We start from the raw sequence: 20,492 nt of genomic DNA, 5'->3' as shown, positions 1-20,492 counted from the left end.
ACTCTCTCAAGGTAGCCAATGTCTCGTTACTAATGGTTTCGATGAAGATATCTCGAATAACCCCTGCGAGGAGAAACGATCACTCTTTTATGATACACAACTAGTGACATATCGCTTCTGGCAGACTGGTCGCAGTAAGAAAAAATGTTGGACTGGGTGAGCAATTGGGACGGGTATCTATGACTCTCTTAAGGTAGCCAATGCCTCGTTACTAGGGTTTCCATTAAGATATCTCGAATAACCCCTGGGAGGTGAAACGATGACTCTTTTATGATACACAACTAGTGACATATCGCTTCTGGCAGACTGGCCACAGTAAGAAAATATGGCAGACTGGGTGAGCAATTGGGACGAGTAACTATGACTCTCTTAAAGTAGCCAATGCCTCGTTACTAGGGTTTCGATTAAGATATCTCGAATAACCCCTGGGAGGAGGAACGATGATTCTTTTATGATACACAACTAGTGTCATGTCGCTTCTGGCATACTGGCCGCAGTAAGAAAAAATGTTGGACTTAGTGAGCAGTTGTGACGAGTAACTATGACTCTCTTAAGGTAGCCAATGCCTCGTTTTTAGGGTTTCGATTAAGATATCTCGAATAACCCCTGGGAGGAGTAGCAACCACTCTTTTATGATACACAACTAGTGACATATCGCTTCTGGCAGACTGGCTGCAGTAAGAAAAAATGTTGGACTGGGTGAGCTATTGGGACGAGTAACTATGACTCTCTTAAGTTAGCCAATGTCTCGTTACTAATGGTTTCGATGAAGATATCTCGAATAACCCCTGGGAGGAGAAACGATCACTCTTTTATGATACACAACTTGTGACATATCGCTTCTGGCAGACTGGCCACAGTAAGAAAAAATGTTGGATTGGGTGAGCAATTGGGACGAGTAACTATGACTCTCTTAAGGTAGCCAATGCCTCGTTACTAGGGCTTCCATTAAGATATCTCGAATAACCCCTGGGTGGAGTAGCGACCACTCTCTTATGATACACAACTAGTGACATATCGCTTCTGGCAGACAACGCAGTAAGAAAAAATGTTGGACAGGGTGAGCAATTGGGACGAGTAACTATGACTCTCTTAAGGTAGCCAATGCCTCGTTACTAATGTATCGATTAATATATCTCGAATAACCCCTGTGAGGAGTAACGATCACTCCTTTATGATACACAACTAGTGACATATCGCTTCTGGCAGACTGGTCGCAGTAAGAAAAAATGCTGGACTGGGTGAGCAATTGGGACAAGTAACTATGACTCTCTTAAGGTAGCCAATGTCTCGTTACTAATGGTTTCGATGAAGATATCTCGAATAACCCCTGGGAGGAGAAACGATCACTCTTTTATGATACACAACTAGTGACATATCGCTTCTGGCAGACTGGCCGCAGTAAGAAAAAACGTTTTATTGGGTGAGCAATTGGGACGACTAACTATGACTCTCTTAAGGTAGCCAATGCCTCGTTACTAGGGTTTCCATTAAGATAACTCGAATAACCCCTGGGAGGAGTAACGATGCCTCTTTTATGATACACAACTAGTGACATATTGCTTCTGGCAGACTGGCCACAGTAAGAAAAAATGGCAGTTGGGTGAGCAATTGGGACCTGTAACTATGACTCTCCTAAGGCAGCCAATGCCTCGTTACTAGGGTTTCGATTAAGATATCTCGAATAACCCCTGGGAGGAGTAACGATCACTCCTTTATGATACGCAACTAGTGACATATCGCTTCTGGCAGAATGGTCGCAGTAAGAAAAAATGTTTAACTGAGTGAGAAATTGGAACGAGTAACTATGACTCTCTTAAGGTAGCCAATGTCTCGTTACTAATGGTTTCGATGAAGATATCTCGAATAACCCCTGGGAGGAGAAACGATGACTCTTTTATGATACACAACTAGTGACATGTGGCTTCTGGCAGACTGGCTGCAGTAAGAAAAAATGTTGGACTGGGTGAGCTATTGGGACGAGTAACTATGACGCTCTTAAGGTAGCCAATGCCTCGTTACTAGGGTTTCGATTAAGATATCTCGAATAACCCCTGGGAGGAGTAACGATCACTCCTTTATGATACGCAACTAGTGACATATCGCTTCTGGCAAACGGGTCGCAGTAAGATAAAATGTTTAACTGGGTGAGAAATTGGGACGAGTAACTATGACTCTCTTAAGGTAGCCAATGTCTCGTTACTAGGGTTTCGATTAAGATATCTCGAATAACCCCTGGGAGGAGAAACGATAACTCTTTTATGATACACAACTAGTGACATATCGGTTCTGGCAGACTGGCCACAGTAAGAAAAAATGTTGGACTGGGTGAGCAATTGGGACGAGTAACTAAGACGCTCTTAAGGTTGCCAATGCCTCGTTACTAGGATTTCGATTAAGATATCTCGAATAACCCCTGGGAGGAGTAACGATCACTCCTTTATGATACACAACTAGTGACATATCGCTTCTGGCAGACTGGTCGCAGTAAGAAAAAATGTTGGACTGGGTGAGCGATTGGGACGAGTAACTATGACTCTCTTAAGGTAGCCAATGTCTCGTTACTAATGGTTTCGATGAAGATATCTCGAATAACCCCTGGGAGGAGAAACGATCACTCTTTTATGATACACAACTAGTGACATATCGGTTCTGGCAGACTGGCCACAGTAAGAAAAAATGTTGGACTGGGTGAGCAATTGGGACGAGTAACTATGACGCTCTTAAGGTTGCCAATGCCTCGTTACTAGGATTTCGATTAAGATATCTCGAATAACCCCTGGGAGGAGTAACGATCACTCCTTTATGATACACAACTAGGACATATCGCTTCTGGCAGACTGGACGCAGTAAGAAAAAATGTTGGACTGGGTGAGCAATTGGGACGAGTAACTATGACTCTCTTAAGGTAGCCAATGCCTCGTTACTAGGGTTTCGATTAAGATATCTCGAATAACCCCTGGGAGGAGTAACGATGACTCTTTTATGATACACAAATAGTGACATATCGCTTCTGGCAGACTGGCCACAGTAAGAAAAATTGGCAGACTGGGTGAGCAATTGTGACGAGTAACTATGACTCTCCTAAGGCAGCCAATGCCTCGTTACTAGGGTTTCGATTAAGATATCTCGAATAACCCCTGGGAGGAGAAACGATCACTCTTTTATGATACACAACTAGTGACATGTCGCTTCTGGCAGACTGGCCGCAGTAATGAAAAATGGCAGACTTTGGGAGCAATTGTGACGAGTAACTATGACTCTCTTAGGGTAGCCAATGCCATGTTACTAGGGTTTCGATTAAGATATCTCGAATAACCCCTGGGAGGAGTAACGATGACTCTTTTATGATACACAACTAGTGACATATCGCTTCGGGCAGACTGGCCACAGTAAGAAAAAATGGCAGTCTGGGTGAGCAATTTTGACGAGTAACTATGACTCTCTTAAGGTAGCCAATGCCTCGTTTCTAGGGTTTCCATTAAGATATCTCGAATAACCCCTGGGTGGAGTAGCGACCACTCTCTTATGATACACAACTAGTGACATATCGCTTCTGGCAGACGACGCAGTAGGAAAAAATGTTGGACTGGGTGAGCAATTGGGACGAGTAACTATGACTCTCTTAAGGTAGCCAATGCCTCGTTACTAGGGTTTCCATTAAGATAACTCGAATAACCCCTGGGAGGAGTAACGATGCCTCTTTTATGATACACAACTAGTGACATATTGCTTCTGGCAGACTGGCCACAGTAAGAAAAAATGGCAGTTGGGTGAGCAATTGGGACCAGTAACTATGACTCTCCTAAGGCAGCCAATGCCTCGTTACTAGGGTTTCGATTAAGATATCTCGAATAACCCCTGGGAGTAGTAACGATCACTCCTTTATGATACGCAACTAGTGACATATCGCTTCTGGCAGACTGGTCGCAGTAAGAAAAAATGTTTAACTGAGTGAGAAATTGGAACGAGTAACTATGACTCTCTTAAGGTAGCCAATGTCTCGTTACTAATGGTTTCGATGAAGATATATCGAATAACCCCTGGGAGGAGAAACGATGACTCTTTTATGATACACAACTAGTGACATGTGGCTTCTGGCAGACTGGCTGCAGTAAGAAAAAATGTTGGACTGGGTGAGCTATTGGGACGAGTAACTATGACGCTCTTAAGGTAGCCAATGCCTCGTTACTAGGGTTTCGATTAAGATATCTTTAATAACCCCTGGGAGGAGTAACGATCACTCCTTTATGATACGCAACTAGTGACATATCGCTTCTGGCCGACGGGTCGCAGTAAGATAAAATGTTTAACTGGGTGAGAAATTGGGACGAGTAACTATGACTCTCTTAAGGTAGCCAATGTCTCGTTACTAGGGTTTCGATTAAGATATCTCGAATAACCCCTGGGAGGAGAAACGATCACTCTTTTATGATACACAACTAGTGACATATCGGTTCTGGCAGACTGGCCACAGTAAGAAAAAATGTTTGACTGGGTGAGCAATTGGGACGAGTAACTAAGACGCTCTTAAGGTTGCCAATGCCTCGTTACTAGGATTTCGATTAAGATATCTCGAATAACCCCTGGGAGGAGTAACGATCACTCCTTTATGATACACAACTTGTGACATATCGCTTCTGGCAGTCTGGCCACAATAAGAAAAAATGGCAGACTGGGTGAGCAATTGGGACGAGTAACTATGACTCTCTTAAGGTAGCCAATGCCTCGTACTAGGGCTTCCATTAAGATATCTCGAATAACCCCTGGGTGGAGTAGCGACCACTCTCTTATGATACACAACTAGTGACATATCGCTTCTGGCAGACGACGCAGTAAGAAAAAATGTTGGACTGGGTGAGCAATTGGGACGAGTAACTAAGACTCTCTTAAGGTAGCCAATGCCTCGTTACTAATGTTTCGATTAAGATATCTCGAATAACCCCTGTGAGGAGTAACGATCACTTCTTTATGATACACAACTAGTGACATATCGCTTCTGGCAGACTGGTCGCAGTATGAAAAAATGCTGGACTGGGTGAGCAATTGGGACGAGTAACTATGACTCTCTCAAGGTAGCCAATGTCTCGTTACTAATGGTTTCGATGAAGATATCTCGAATAACCCCTGCGAGGAGAAACGATCACTCTTTTATGATACACAACTAGTGACATATCGCTTCTGGCAGACTGGTCGCAGTAAGAAAAAATGTTGGACTGGGTGAGCAATTGGGACGGGTATCTATGACTCTCTTAAGGTAGCCAATGCCTCGTTACTAGGGTTTCCATTAAGATATCTCGAATAACCCCTGGGAGGTGAAACGATGACTCTTTTATGATACACAACTAGTGACATATCGCTTCTGGCAGACTGGTCGCAGTAAGAAAAAATGTTGGACTTAGTGAGCAGTTGTGACGAGTAACTATGACTCTCTTAAGGTAGCCAATGCCTCGTTTCTAGGGTTTCGATTAAGATATCTCGAATAACCCCTGGGAGGAGTAGCAACCACTCTTTTATGATACACAACTAGTGACATATCGCTTCTGGCAGACTGGCTGCAGTAAGAAAAAATGTTGGACTGGGTGAGCTATTGGGACGAGTAACTATGACGCTCTTAAGGTAGCCAATGCCTCGTTACTAGGATTTCGATTAAGATATCTCGAATAACCCCTGGGAGGAGTAACGATCACTCCTTTATTATACACAGCTAGTGACATATCGCATCTGGCAGACTGGTCGCTGTAAGAAAAAATGTTGGACTGGGTGAGCAATTGGGACGAGTAACTATGACTCTCTTAAGTTAGCCAATGTCTCGTTACTAATGGTTTCGATGAAGATATCTCGAATAACCCCTGGGAGGAGAAACGATCACTCTTTTATGATACACAACTTGTGACATATCGCTTCTGGCAGACTGGCCACAGTAAGAAAAAATGTTGGATTGGGTGAGCAATTGGGACGAGTAACTATGACTCTCTTAAGGTAGCCAATGCCTCGTTACTAGGGCTTCCATTAAGATATCTCGAATAACCCCTGGGTGGAGTAGCGACCACTCTCTTATGATACACAACTAGTGACATATCGCTTCTGGCAGACAACGCAGTAAGAAAAAATGTTGGACAGGGTGAGCAATTGGGACGAGTAACTATGACTCTCTTAAGGTAGCCAATGCCTCGTTACTAATGTATCGATTAATATATCTCGAATAACCCCTGTGAGGAGTAACGATCACTCCTTTATGATACACAACTAGTGACATATCGCTTCTGGCAGACTGGTCGCAGTAAGAAAAAATGCTGGACTGGGTGAGCAATTGGGACAAGTAACTATGACTCTCTTAAGGTAGCCAATGTCTCGTTACTAATGGTTTCGATGAAGATATCTCGAATAACCCCTGGGAGGAGAAACGATCACTCTTTTATGATACACAACTAGTGACATATCGCTTCTGGCAGACTGGCCGCAGTAAGAAAAAACGTTTTATTGGGTGAGCAATTGGGACGACTAACTATGACTCTCTTAAGGTAGCCAATGCCTCGTTACTAGGGTTTCCATTAAGATAACTCGAATAACCCCTGGGAGGAGTAACGATGCCTCTTTTATGATACACAACTAGTGACATATTGCTTCTGGCAGACTGGCCACAGTAAGAAAAAATGGCAGTTGGGTGAGCAATTGGGACCTGTAACTATGACTCTCCTAAGGCAGCCAATGCCTCGTTACTAGGGTTTCGATTAAGATATCTCGAATAACCCCTGGGAGGAGTAACGATCACTCCTTTATGATACGCAACTAGTGACATATCGCTTCTGGCAGAATGGTCGCAGTAAGAAAAAATGTTTAACTGAGTGAGAAATTGGAACGAGTAACTATGACTCTCTTAAGGTAGCCAATGTCTCGTTACTAATGGTTTCGATGAAGATATCTCGAATAACCCCTGGGAGGAGAAACGATGACTCTTTTATGATACACAACTAGTGACATGTGGCTTCTGGCAGACTGGCTGCAGTAAGAAAAAATGTTGGACTGGGTGAGCTATTGGGACGAGTAACTATGACGCTCTTAAGGTAGCCAATGCCTCGTTACTAGGGTTTCGATTAAGATATCTCGAATAACCCCTGGGAGGAGTAACGATCACTCCTTTATGATACGCAACTAGTGACATATCGCTTCTGGCAAACGGGTCGCAGTAAGATAAAATGTTTAACTGGGTGAGAAATTGGGACGAGTAACTATGACTCTCTTAAGGTAGCCAATGTCTCGTTACTAGGGTTTCGATTAAGATATCTCGAATAACCCCTGGGAGGAGAAACGATAACTCTTTTATGATACACAACTAGTGACATATCGCTTCTGGCAGACGACGCAGTAAGAAAAAATGTTGGACTGGGTGAGCAATTGGGACGAGTAACTAAGACTCTCTTAAGGTAGCCAATGCCTCGTTACTAATGTTTCGATTAAGATATCTCGAATAACCCCTGTGAGGAGTAACGATCACTTCTTTATGATACACAACTAGTGACATATCGCTTCTGGCAGACTGGTCGCAGTATGAAAAAATGCTGGACTGGGTGAGCAATTGGGACGAGTAACTATGACTCTCTCAAGGTAGCCAATGTCTCGTTACTAATGGTTTCGATGAAGATATCTCGAATAACCCCTGCGAGGAGAAACGATCACTCTTTTATGATACACAACTAGTGACATATCGCTTCTGGCAGACTGGTCGCAGTAAGAAAAAATGTTGGACTGGGTGAGCAATTGGGACGGGTATCTATGACTCTCTTAAGGTAGCCAATGCCTCGTTACTAGGGTTTCCATTAAGATATCTCGAATAACCCCTGGGAGGTGAAACGATGACTCTTTTATGATACACAACTAGTGACATATCGCTTCTGGCAGACTGGCCACAGTAAGAAAATATGGCAGACTGGGTGAGCAATTGGGACGAGTAACTATGACTCTCTTAAAGTAGCCAATGCCTCGTTACTAGGGTTTCGATTAAGATATCTCGAATAACCCCTGGGAGGAGGAACGATGATTCTTTTATGATACACAACTAGTGTCATGTCGCTTCTGGCATACTGGCCGCAGTAAGAAAAAATGTTGGACTTAGTGAGCAGTTGTGACGAGTAACTATGACTCTCTTAAGGTAGCCAATGCCTCGTTTCTAGGGTTTCGATTAAGATATCTCGAATAACCCCTGGGAGGAGTAGCAACCACTCTTTTATGATACACAACTAGTGACATATCGCTTCTGGCAGACTGGCTGCAGTAAGAAAAAATGTTGGACTGGGTGAGCTATTGGGACGAGTAACTATGACGCTCTTAAGGTAGCCAATGCCTCGTTACTAGGATTTCGATTAAGATATCTCGAATAACCCCTGGGAGGAGTAACGATCACTCCTTTATTATACACAGCTAGTGACATATCGCATCTGGCAGACTGGTCGCTGTAAGAAAAAATGTTGGACTGGGTGAGCAATTGGGACGAGTAACTATGACTCTCTTAAGTTAGCCAATGTCTCGTTACTAATGGTTTCGATGAAGATATCTCGAATAACCCCTGGGAGGAGAAACGATCACTCTTTTATGATACACAACTTGTGACATATCGCTTCTGGCAGACTGGCCACAGTAAGAAAAAATGTTGGATTGGGTGAGCAATTGGGACGAGTAACTATGACTCTCTTAAGGTAGCCAATGCCTCGTTACTAGGGCTTCCATTAAGATATCTCGAATAACCCCTGGGTGGAGTAGCGACCACTCTCTTATGATACACAACTAGTGACATATCGCTTCTGGCAGACAACGCAGTAAGAAAAAATGTTGGACAGGGTGAGCAATTGGGACGAGTAACTATGACTCTCTTAAGGTAGCCAATGCCTCGTTACTAATGTATCGATTAATATATCTCGAATAACCCCTGTGAGGAGTAACGATCACTCCTTTATGATACACAACTAGTGACATATCGCTTCTGGCAGACTGGTCGCAGTAAGAAAAAATGCTGGACTGGGTGAGCAATTGGGACAAGTAACTATGACTCTCTTAAGGTAGCCAATGTCTCGTTACTAATGGTTTCGATGAAGATATCTCGAATAACCCCTGGGAGGAGAAACGATCACTCTTTTATGATACACAACTAGTGACATATCGCTTCTGGCAGACTGGCCGCAGTAAGAAAAAACGTTTTATTGGGTGAGCAATTGGGACGACTAACTATGACTCTCTTAAGGTAGCCAATGCCTCGTTACTAGGGTTTCCATTAAGATAACTCGAATAACCCCTGGGAGGAGTAACGATGCCTCTTTTATGATACACAACTAGTGACATATTGCTTCTGGCAGACTGGCCACAGTAAGAAAAAATGGCAGTTGGGTGAGCAATTGGGACCTGTAACTATGACTCTCCTAAGGCAGCCAATGCCTCGTTACTAGGGTTTCGATTAAGATATCTCGAATAACCCCTGGGAGGAGTAACGATCACTCCTTTATGATACGCAACTAGTGACATATCGCTTCTGGCAGAATGGTCGCAGTAAGAAAAAATGTTTAACTGAGTGAGAAATTGGAACGAGTAACTATGACTCTCTTAAGGTAGCCAATGTCTCGTTACTAATGGTTTCGATGAAGATATCTCGAATAACCCCTGGGAGGAGAAACGATGACTCTTTTATGATACACAACTAGTGACATGTGGCTTCTGGCAGACTGGCTGCAGTAAGAAAAAATGTTGGACTGGGTGAGCTATTGGGACGAGTAACTATGACGCTCTTAAGGTAGCCAATGCCTCGTTACTAGGGTTTCGATTAAGATATCTCGAATAACCCCTGGGAGGAGTAACGATCACTCCTTTATGATACGCAACTAGTGACATATCGCTTCTGGCAAACGGGTCGCAGTAAGATAAAATGTTTAACTGGGTGAGAAATTGGGACGAGTAACTATGACTCTCTTAAGGTAGCCAATGTCTCGTTACTAGGGTTTCGATTAAGATATCTCGAATAACCCCTGGGAGGAGAAACGATAACTCTTTTATGATACACAACTAGTGACATATCGGTTCTGGCAGACTGGCCACAGTAAGAAAAAATGTTGGACTGGGTGAGCAATTGGGACGAGTAACTAAGACGCTCTTAAGGTTGCCAATGCCTCGTTACTAGGATTTCGATTAAGATATCTCGAATAACCCCTGGGAGGAGTAACGATCACTCCTTTATGATACACAACTAGTGACATATCGCTTCTGGCAGACTGGTCGCAGTAAGAAAAAATGTTGGACTGGGTGAGCGATTGGGACGAGTAACTATGACTCTCTTAAGGTAGCCAATGTCTCGTTACTAATGGTTTCGATGAAGATATCTCGAATAACCCCTGGGAGGAGAAACGATCACTCTTTTATGATACACAACTAGTGACATATCGGTTCTGGCAGACTGGCCACAGTAAGAAAAAATGTTGGACTGGGTGAGCAATTGGGACGAGTAACTATGACGCTCTTAAGGTTGCCAATGCCTCGTTACTAGGATTTCGATTAAGATATCTCGAATAACCCCTGGGAGGAGTAACGATCACTCCTTTATGATACACAACTAGGACATATCGCTTCTGGCAGACTGGACGCAGTAAGAAAAAATGTTGGACTGGGTGAGCTATTGGACGAGTAACTATGACTCTCTTAAGGTAGCCAATGTCTCGTTACTAATGGTTTCGATGAAGATATCTCGAATAACCCCTGGGAGGAGAAACGATCACTCTTTTATGATACACAACTAGTGACATATCACTTCTGGCAGACTGGTCGCAGTAAGAAAAAATGTTGGACTGGGTGCGCAATTGGGACGAGTAACTATGACTCTCTTAAGGTAGCCAATGTCTCGTTACTAGGGGTTCGATTAAGATATCCCGAATAACCCCTGGGAGGAGCAACGATCACTCTTTTATGATACACAACTAGTGACATATCGGTTCTGGCAGACTGGCCACAGTAAGAAAAATTGGCAGACTGGGTGAGCAATTGTGACGAGTAACTATGACTCTCCTAAGGCAGCCAATGCCTCGTTACTAGGGTTTCGATTAAGATATCTCGAATAACCCCTGGGAGGAGAAACGATCACTCTTTTATGATACACAACTAGTGACATGTCGCTTCTGGCAGACTGGCCGCAGTAATGAAAAATGGCAGACTTTGGGAGCAATTGTGACGAGTAACTATGACTCTCTTAGGGTAGCCAATGCCATGTTACTAGGGTGTCGATTAAGATATCTCGAATAACCCCTGGGAGGAGTAACGATGACTCTTTTATGATACACAACTAGCGACATATCGCTTCGGGCAGACTGGCCACAGTAAGAAAAAATGGCAGTCTGGGTGAGCAATTTTGACGAGTAACTATGACTCTCTTAAGGTAGCCAATGCCTCGTTTCTAGGGTTTCCATTAAGATATCTCGAATAACCCCTGGGTGGAGTAGCGACCACTCTCTTATGATACACAACTAGTGACATATCGCTTCTGGCAGACGACGCAGTAGGAAAAAATGTTGGACTGGGTGAGCAATTGGGACGAGTAACTATGACTTTCTTAAGGTAGCCAATGCCTCGTTACTAGGGTTTCCATTAAGATAACTCGAATAACCCCTGGGAGGAGTAACGATGCCTCTTTTATGATACACAACTAGTGACATATTGCTTCTGGCAGACTGGCCACAGTAAGAAAAAATGGCAGTTGGGTGAGCAATTGGGACCAGTAACTATGACTCTCCTAAGGCAGCCAATGCCTCGTTACTAGGGTTTCGATTAAGATATCTCGAATAACCCCTGGGAGGAGTAACGATCACTCCTTTATGATACGCAACTAGTGACATATCGCTTCTGGCAGACTGGTCGCAGTAAGAAAAAATGTTTAATGAGTGAGAAATTGGAACGAGTAACTATGACTCTCTTAAGGTAGCCAATGTCTCGTTACTAATGGTTTCGATGAAGATATCTCGAATAACCCCTGGGAGGAGAAACGATGACTCTTTTATGATACACAACTAGTGACATGTGGCTTCTGGCAGACTGGCTGCAGTAAGAAAAAATGTTTAACTGGGTGAGAAATTGGGACGAGTAACTATGACTCTCTTAAGGTAGCCAATGTCTCGTTACTAGGGTTTCGATTAAGTTATCTCGAATAACCCCTGGGAGGAGCAACGATCACTCTTTTATGATACACAACTAGTGACATATCGCTTCTGGCAGACTGGTCGCAGTAAGAAAAAATGTTGGACTGGGTGAGCAATTGGGACGGGTATCTATGACTCTCTTAAGGTAGCCAATGCCTCGTTACTAGGGTTTCCATTAAGATATCTCGAATAACCCCTGGGTGGTGTAACGATGACTCTTTTTATGATACACAACTAGTGACATATCGCTTCTGGCAGACTGGCCACAGTAAGAAAAAATGTTGGACTGGGTGAGCAATTGGGACGAGTAACTATGACATTCTTAAGGTAGCCAATGCCTCGTTACTAGGATTTCCATTAAGATATCTCGAATAACCCCTGGGAGGAGTAACGATGACTCTTTTATGATACACAAATAGTGACATATCGCTTCTGGCAGACTGGCCACAGTAAGAAAAAATGGCAGACTGGGTGAGCAATTGTGACGAGTAACTATGACTCTCCTAAGGCAGCCAATGACTCGTTACTAGGGTTTCGATTAAGATATCTCGAATAACCCCTGGGAGGAGAAACGATCACTCTTGTATGATACACAACTAGTCACATGTCGCTTCTGTCAGACTGGCCGCAGTAATAAAAAATGGCAGACTTTGGGAGCAATTGTGACGAGTAACTATGACTCTCTTAGGGTAGCCAATGCCTCGTTACTAGGGTTTCGATGAAGATATCTCGAATAACCCCTGGGAGGAGTAACGATGACTCTATTATGATACACAACTAGTGACATATCGCTTCGGGCAGACTGGCCACAGTAAGACAAAATGGCAGTCTGGGTGAGCAATTGGGACGAGTAACTATGACTCTCTTAAGGTAGCCAATGCCTTGTTTCTAGGGTTTCCATTAAGATATCTCGAATAACCCCTGGGTGGAGTAGCGACCACTCTCTTATGATACACAACTAGTGACATATCGCTTCTGGCAGACGACGCAGTAAGAAAAAATGTTGGACTGGGTGAGCAATTGGGACGAGTAACTATGACTCTCTTAAGGTAGCCAATGCCTCGTTACTAGGGTTTCCATTAAGATAACTCGAATAACCCCTGGGAGGAGTAACGATGCCACTTTTATGATACACAACTAGTGACATATTGCTTCTGGCAGACTGGCCACAGTAAGAAAAAATGGCAGTTGGGTGAGCAATTGGGACGAGTAACTATGACTCTCCTAAGGCAGCCAATGCCTCGTTACTAGGATTTACATTAAGATATCTCGAATAACCCCTGGGAGGAGTAACGATGACTCTTTTATGATACACAAATAGTGACATATCGCTTCTGGCAGACTGGCCACAGTAAGAAAAAATGTTGGACTGGGTGAGCAATTGTGACGAGTAACTATGACTCTCCTAAGGCAGCCAATGCCTCGTTACTAGGGTTTCGATTAAGATATCTCGAATAACCCCTGGGAGGAGAAACGATGACTCTTTTATGATACACAACTAGTGACATGTCGCTCCTGGCAGACTGGCCGCAGTAAGAAAAAATGGCAGACTTTGGGAGCAATTGTGACGAGTAACTATGACTCTCTTAGGGTAGCCAATGCCTCGTTACTAGGGTTTCGATGAAGATATCTCGAATAACCCCTGGGAGGAGTAACGATGACTCTTTTATGATACACAACTAGTTACATATCGCTTCTGGCAGACTGGCCACAGTAAGAAAAAATGGCAGTCTGGGTGAGCAATTGGAACGAGTAACTATGACACTCCTAAGGTAGCCAATGCCTCGTTACTAGGGTTTTTATTAAGATATCTCGAATAACCCCTCGGAGGAGAAACGATGACTCTTTTATGACACACAACTTGTGACATATCGCTTCTGGCAGTCTGGCCACAATAAGAAAAAATGGCAGACTGGGTGAGCAATTGGGACGAGTAACTATGACTCTCTTAAGGTAGCCAATGCCTCGTTACTAGGGCTTCCATTAAGATATCTCGAATAACCCCTGGGTGGAGTAGCGACCACTCTCTTATGATACACAACTAGTGACATATCGCTTCTGGCAGACGACGCAGTAAGAAAAAAAGTTGGACAGGGTGAGCAATTGGGACGAGTAACTATGACTCTCTTAAGGTAGCCAATGCCTCGTTACTAATGTTTCGATTAATATATCTCGAATAACCCCTGTGAGGAGTAACGATCACTCCTTTATGATACACAACTAGTGACATATCGCTTCTGGCAGACTGGTCGCAGTAAGATAAAATGCTGGACTGGGTGAGCAATTGGGACGAGTAACTATGACTCTCTTAAGGTAGCCAATGTCTCGTTACTAATGGTTTCGATGAAGATATCTCGAATAACCTCTGGGAGGAGAAACGATCACTCTTTTATGATACACAACTAGTGACATATCGCTTCTGGCAGACTGGCCGCAGTAAGAAAAAACGTTTTATTGGGTGAGCAATTGGGACGACTAACTATGACTCTCTTAAGGTAGCCAATGCCTCGTTACTAGGGTTTCGATTAAAATATATCGAATAACCCCTGGGAGGAGTAACGATCACTCTTTTATGATACACAACTAGTGACATATCGCTTCTGGCAGACTGGTCGCAGTAAGAAAAAATGTTGGACTGGGTGAGCAATTGGGACGGGTATCTATGACTCTCTTAAGGTAGCCAATGCCTCGTTACTAGGGTTTCCATTAAGATATCTCGAATAACCCCTGGGTGGTGTAACGATGACTCTTTTTATGATACACAACTAGTGACATATCGCTTCTGGCAGACTGGCCACAGTAAGAAAAAATGTTGGACTGGGTGAGCAATTGGGACGAGTAACTATGACATTCTTAAGGTAGCCAATGCCTCGTTACTAGGATTTCCATTAAGATATCTCGAATAACCCCTGGGAGGAGTAACGATGACTCTTTTATGATACACAAATAGTGACATATCGCTTCTGGCAGACTGGCCACAGTAAGAAAAAATGGCAGACTGGGTGAGCAATTGTGACGAGTAACTATGACTCTCCTAAGGCAGCCAATGACTCGTTACTAGGGTTTCGATTAAGATATCTCGAATAACCCCTGGGAGGAGAAACGATCACTCTTGTATGATACACAACTAGTCACATGTCGCTTCTGTCAGACTGGCCGCAGTAATAAAAAATGGCAGACTTTGGGAGCAATTGTGACGAGTAACTATGACTCTCTTAGGGTAGCCAATGCCTCGTTACTAGGGTTTCGATGAAGATATCTCGAATAACCCCTGGGAGGAGTAACGATGACTCTATTATGATACACAACTAGTGACATATCGCTTCGGGCAGACTGGCCACAGTAAGACAAAATGGCAGTCTGGGTGAGCAATTGGGACGAGTAACTATGACTCTCTTAAGGTAGCCAATGCCTTGTTTCTAGGGTTTCCATTAAGATATCTCGAATAACCCCTGGGTGGAGTAGCGACCACTCTCTTATGATACACAACTAGTGACATATCGCTTCTGGCAGACGACGCAGTAAGAAAAAATGTTGGACTGGGTGAGCAATTGGGACGAGTAACTATGACTCTCTTAAGGTAGCCAATGCCTCGTTACTAGGGTTTCCATTAAGATAACTCGAATAACCCCTGGGAGGAGTAACGATGCCACTTTTATGATACACAACTAGTGACATATTGCTTCTGGCAGACTGGCCACAGTAAGAAAAAATGGCAGTTGGGTGAGCAATTGGGACGAGTAACTATGACTCTCCTAAGGCAGCCAATGCCTCGTTACTAGGGTTTCGATTAAGATATCTCGAATAACCCCTGGGAGGAGTAACGATCACTCCTTTATGATACGCAACTAGTGACATATCGCTTCTGGCAGACTGGTCGCAGTAAGAACAAATGTTTAACTGGGTGAGAAATTGGGACGAGTAACTATGACTCTCTTAAGGTAGCCAATGTCTCGTTACTAATGGTTTCGATGAAGATATCTGGAATAACCCCTGGGAGGAGAAACGATGACTCTTTTATGATACACAACTAGTGACATGTGGCTTCTGGCAGACTGGCTGCAGTAAGAAAAAATGTTGGACTGGGTGAGCTATTGGGACGAGTAACTATGACTCTCTTAAGGTAGCCAATGCCTCGTTACTAGGGTTTCGATTAAGATATCTCGAATAACCCCTGGGAGGAGTAACGATCACTCCTTTATGATACGCAACTAGTGACATATCGCTTCTGGCAGACTGGTCGCAGTAAGAAAAAATGTTTAACTGGGTGAGAAATTGGGACGAGTAACTATGACTCTCTTAAGGTAGCCAATGTCTCGTTACTAGGGTTTCGATTAAGATATCTCGAATAACCCCTGGGAGGAGAAACGATAACTCTTTTATGATACACAACTAGTGACATATCGGTTCTGGCAGACTGGCCACAGTAAGAAAAAATTTTGGACTGGGTGAGCAATTGGGACGAGTTACTATGACTCTCTTAAGATAGCCAATGTCTCGCTACTAATGGTTTCGATGAAGATATCTCGAATAACCCCTGGGAGGAGAAACGATCACTCTTTTATGATACACAACTAGTGACATATCGCTTCTGGCAGACTGGCTTCAGTAAGAAAAAATGTTGGACTGGGTGAGCTATTGGGACGAGTAACTATCACTCTCTACAGGTAGCCAATGCCTCGTTACTAGGGTTTCGATTAAGATATCTCGAATAACCCCTGGGAGGAGCAACGATCACTGTTTTATGATACACAACTAGTGACATATCGGTTCTGGCAGACTGGCCACAGTAAAAAAAAATGTTGGACTGGGTGAGCAATAGGGACGAGTAACTATGACTCTCTTAAGGTAGCCAATGCCTCGTTACTAGGATTTTAATTAAGATAACTCGAATAACCCCTGGGAGGAGTAACGATGACTCTTTTATGATACACAAATAGTGACATATCGCTTCTGGCAGACTGGACACAGTAAGAAAAAATGGCAGACTGGGTGAGCAATTGTGACGAGTAACTATGACTCTCCTAAGGCAGCCAATGCCTCGTTACTAGGGTTTCGATTAAGATATCTCGAATAACCCCTGGGAGGAGAAACGATGACTCTTTTATGATACACGACTAGTGACATGTCGCTTCTGGCAGACTGGCCGCAGTAAGAAAAAATGGCAGACTTTTTGAGCAATTGTGACGAGTAACTATGACTCTCTTAGGGTAGCCAATGCCTCGTTACTAGGGTTTCGATGAAGATATCTCGAATAACCCCTGGGAGGAGTAACGATGACTCTATTATGATACACAACTAGTGACATATCGCTTCTGGCAGACTGGCCACAGTAAGAAAAAATGGCAGTCTGGGTGAGCAATTGGAACGAGTAACTATGACTCTCCTAAGGTAGCCAGTGCCTCGTTACTAGGGTTTTGATTAAGATATCTCGAATAACCCCTGGGAGGAGAAACGATCACTCTTTTATGATACACAACTAGTGACATGTCGCTTCTGGCAGACTGGCCACAGTAAGAAAAAATGGCAGACTGGGTGAGCAATTGGGACGAGTAACTATGACTCTCTTAAGGTAGCCAATGCCTCGTTACTAGGGCTTCCATTAAGATATCTCGAATAAACCCTGGGTGGAGTAGCGACCACTCTCTTATGATACACAACTAGTGACATATCGCTTCTGGCAGACGACGCAGTAAGAAAAAATGTTGGACTGGGTGAGCAATTGGGACGAGTAACTATGACTCTCTTAAGGTAGCCAATGCCTCGTTACTAATGTTTCGATTAAGATATCTCGAATAACCCCTGTGAGGAGTAACGATCACTCCTTTATGATACACAACTAGTGACATATCGCTTCTGGCAGACTGGTCGCAGTAAGAAAAAATGCTGGACTGGGTGAGCAATTGGGACGAGTAACTATGACTCTCTTAAGGTAGCCAATGTCTCGTTACTAATAGTTTCGATGAAGATATCTCGAATAACCCCTGGGAGGAGAAACGATCACTCTTTTATGATACACAACTAGTGACATATCGCTTCTGGCAGACTGGCCGCAGTAAGAAAAAACGTTTTATTGGGTGAGCAATTGGGACGACTAACTATGACTCTCTTAAGGTAGCCAATGCCTCGTTACTAGGGTTTCGATTAAAATATATCGAATAACCCCTGGGAGGAGTAACGATCACTCTTTTATGATACACAACTAGTGACATATCGCTTCTGGCAGACTGGTCGCAGTAGGAAAAAATGTTGGACTGGGTGAGCAATTGGGACGGGTATCTATGACTCTCTTAAGGTAGCCAATGCCTCGTTACTAGGGTTTCCATTAAGATATCTCGAATAACCCCTGGGAGGTGTAACGATGACTCTTTTATGATACACAACTAGTGACATATCGCTTCTGGCAGACTGGCCACAGTAAGAAAAAATGTTGGACTGGGTGAGCAATTGGGACGAGTAACTATGACTTTCTTAAGGTAGCCAATGCCTCGTTACTAGGATTTCCATTAAGATATCTCGAATAACCCCTGGGAGTAGTAACGATGACTCTTTTATGATACACAAATAGTGACATATCGCTTCTGGCAGACTGGCCACAGTAAGAAAAAATGGCAGACTGGGTGAGCAATTGTGACGAGTAACTATGACTCTCCTAAGGCAGCCAATGCCTCGTTACTAGGGTTTCGATTAAGATATCTCGAATAACCCCTGGGTGGAGAAACGATCACTCTTGTATGATACACAACTAGTGACATGTCGCTTCTGTCAGACTGGCCGCAGTAATAAAAAATGGCAGACTTTGGGAGCAATTGTGACGAGTAACTATGACTCTCTTAGGGTAGCCAATGCCTCGTTACTAGGGTTTCGATGAAGATATCTCGAATAACCCCTGGGAGGAGTAACGATGACTCTATTATGATACACAACTAGTGACATATCGCTTCGGGCAGACTGGCCACAGTAAGACAAAATGGCAGTCTGGGTGAGCAATTGGGACGAGTAACTATGACTCTCTTAAGGTAGCCAATGCCTTGTTTCTAGGGTTTCCATTAAGATATCTCGAATAACCCCTGGGTGGAGTAGCGACCACTCTCTTATGATACACAACTAGTGACATATCGCTTCTGGCAGACGACGCAGTAAGAAAAAATGTGGGACTGGGTGAGCAATTGGGACGAGTAACTATGACTCTCTTAAGGTAGCCAATGCCTCGTTACTAGGGTTTCCATTAAGATAACTCGAATAACCCCTGGGAGGAGTAACGATGCCACTTTTATGATACACAACTAGTGACATATTGCTTCTGGCAGACTGGCCACAGTAAGAAAAAATGGCAGTTGGGTGAGCAATTGGGACGAGTAACTATGACTCTCCTAAGGCAGCCAATGCCTCGTTACTAGGGTTTCGATTAAGATATCTCGAATAACCCCTGGGAGGTGTAACGATGACTCTTTTATGATACACAACTAGTGACATATCGCTTCTGGCAGACTGGCCACAGTAAGAAAAAATGTTGGACTGGGTGAGCAATTGGGACGAGTAACTATGACTTTCTTAAGGTAGCCAATGCCTCGTTACTAGGATTTCCATTAAGATATCTCGAATAACCCCTGGGAGTAGTAACGATGACTCTTTTATGATACACAAATAGTGACATATCGCTTCTGGCAGACTGGCCACAGTAAGAAAAAATGGCAGACTGGGTGAGCAATTGTGACGAGTAACTATGACTCTCCTAAGGCAGCCAATGCCTCGTTACTAGGGTTTCGATTAAGATATCTCGAATAACCCCTGGGTGGAGAAACGATCACTCTTGTATGATACACAACTAGTGACATGTCGCTTCTGTCAGACTGGCCGCAGTAATAAAAAATGGCAGACTTTGGGAGCAATTGTGACGAGTAACTATGACTCTCTTAGGGTAGCCAATGCCTCGTTACTAGGGTTTCGATGAAGATATCTCGAATAACCCCTGGGAGGAGAAACGATCACTCTTTTATGATACACAACTAGTGACATATCGCTTCTGGCAGACTGGTCGCAGTAAGAAAAAATGTTTAACTGGGTGAGAAATTGGGACGAGTAACTATGACTCTCTTAAGGTAGCCAATGTCTCGTTACTAATGGTTTCGATGAAGATATCTCGAATATCCCCTGGGAGGAGAAACGATGACTCTTTTATGATACACAACTAGTGACATGTGGCTTCTGGCAGACTGGCTGCAGTAAGAAAAAATGTTGGACTGGGTGAGCTATTGGGACGAGTAACTATGACTCTCTTAAGGTAGCCAATGCCTCGTTACTAGGGTTTCCATTAAGATATCT

Source organism: Schistocerca gregaria, chromosome X (assembly GCF_023897955.1).
Source record: "Schistocerca gregaria isolate iqSchGreg1 chromosome X, iqSchGreg1.2, whole genome shotgun sequence".
NCBI classification, from domain to species: domain Eukaryota; kingdom Metazoa; phylum Arthropoda; class Insecta; order Orthoptera; family Acrididae; genus Schistocerca; species Schistocerca gregaria.
The sequence above is the reverse complement of the archived record's forward strand: the minus strand, read 5'-3'. Positions refer to the sequence as shown.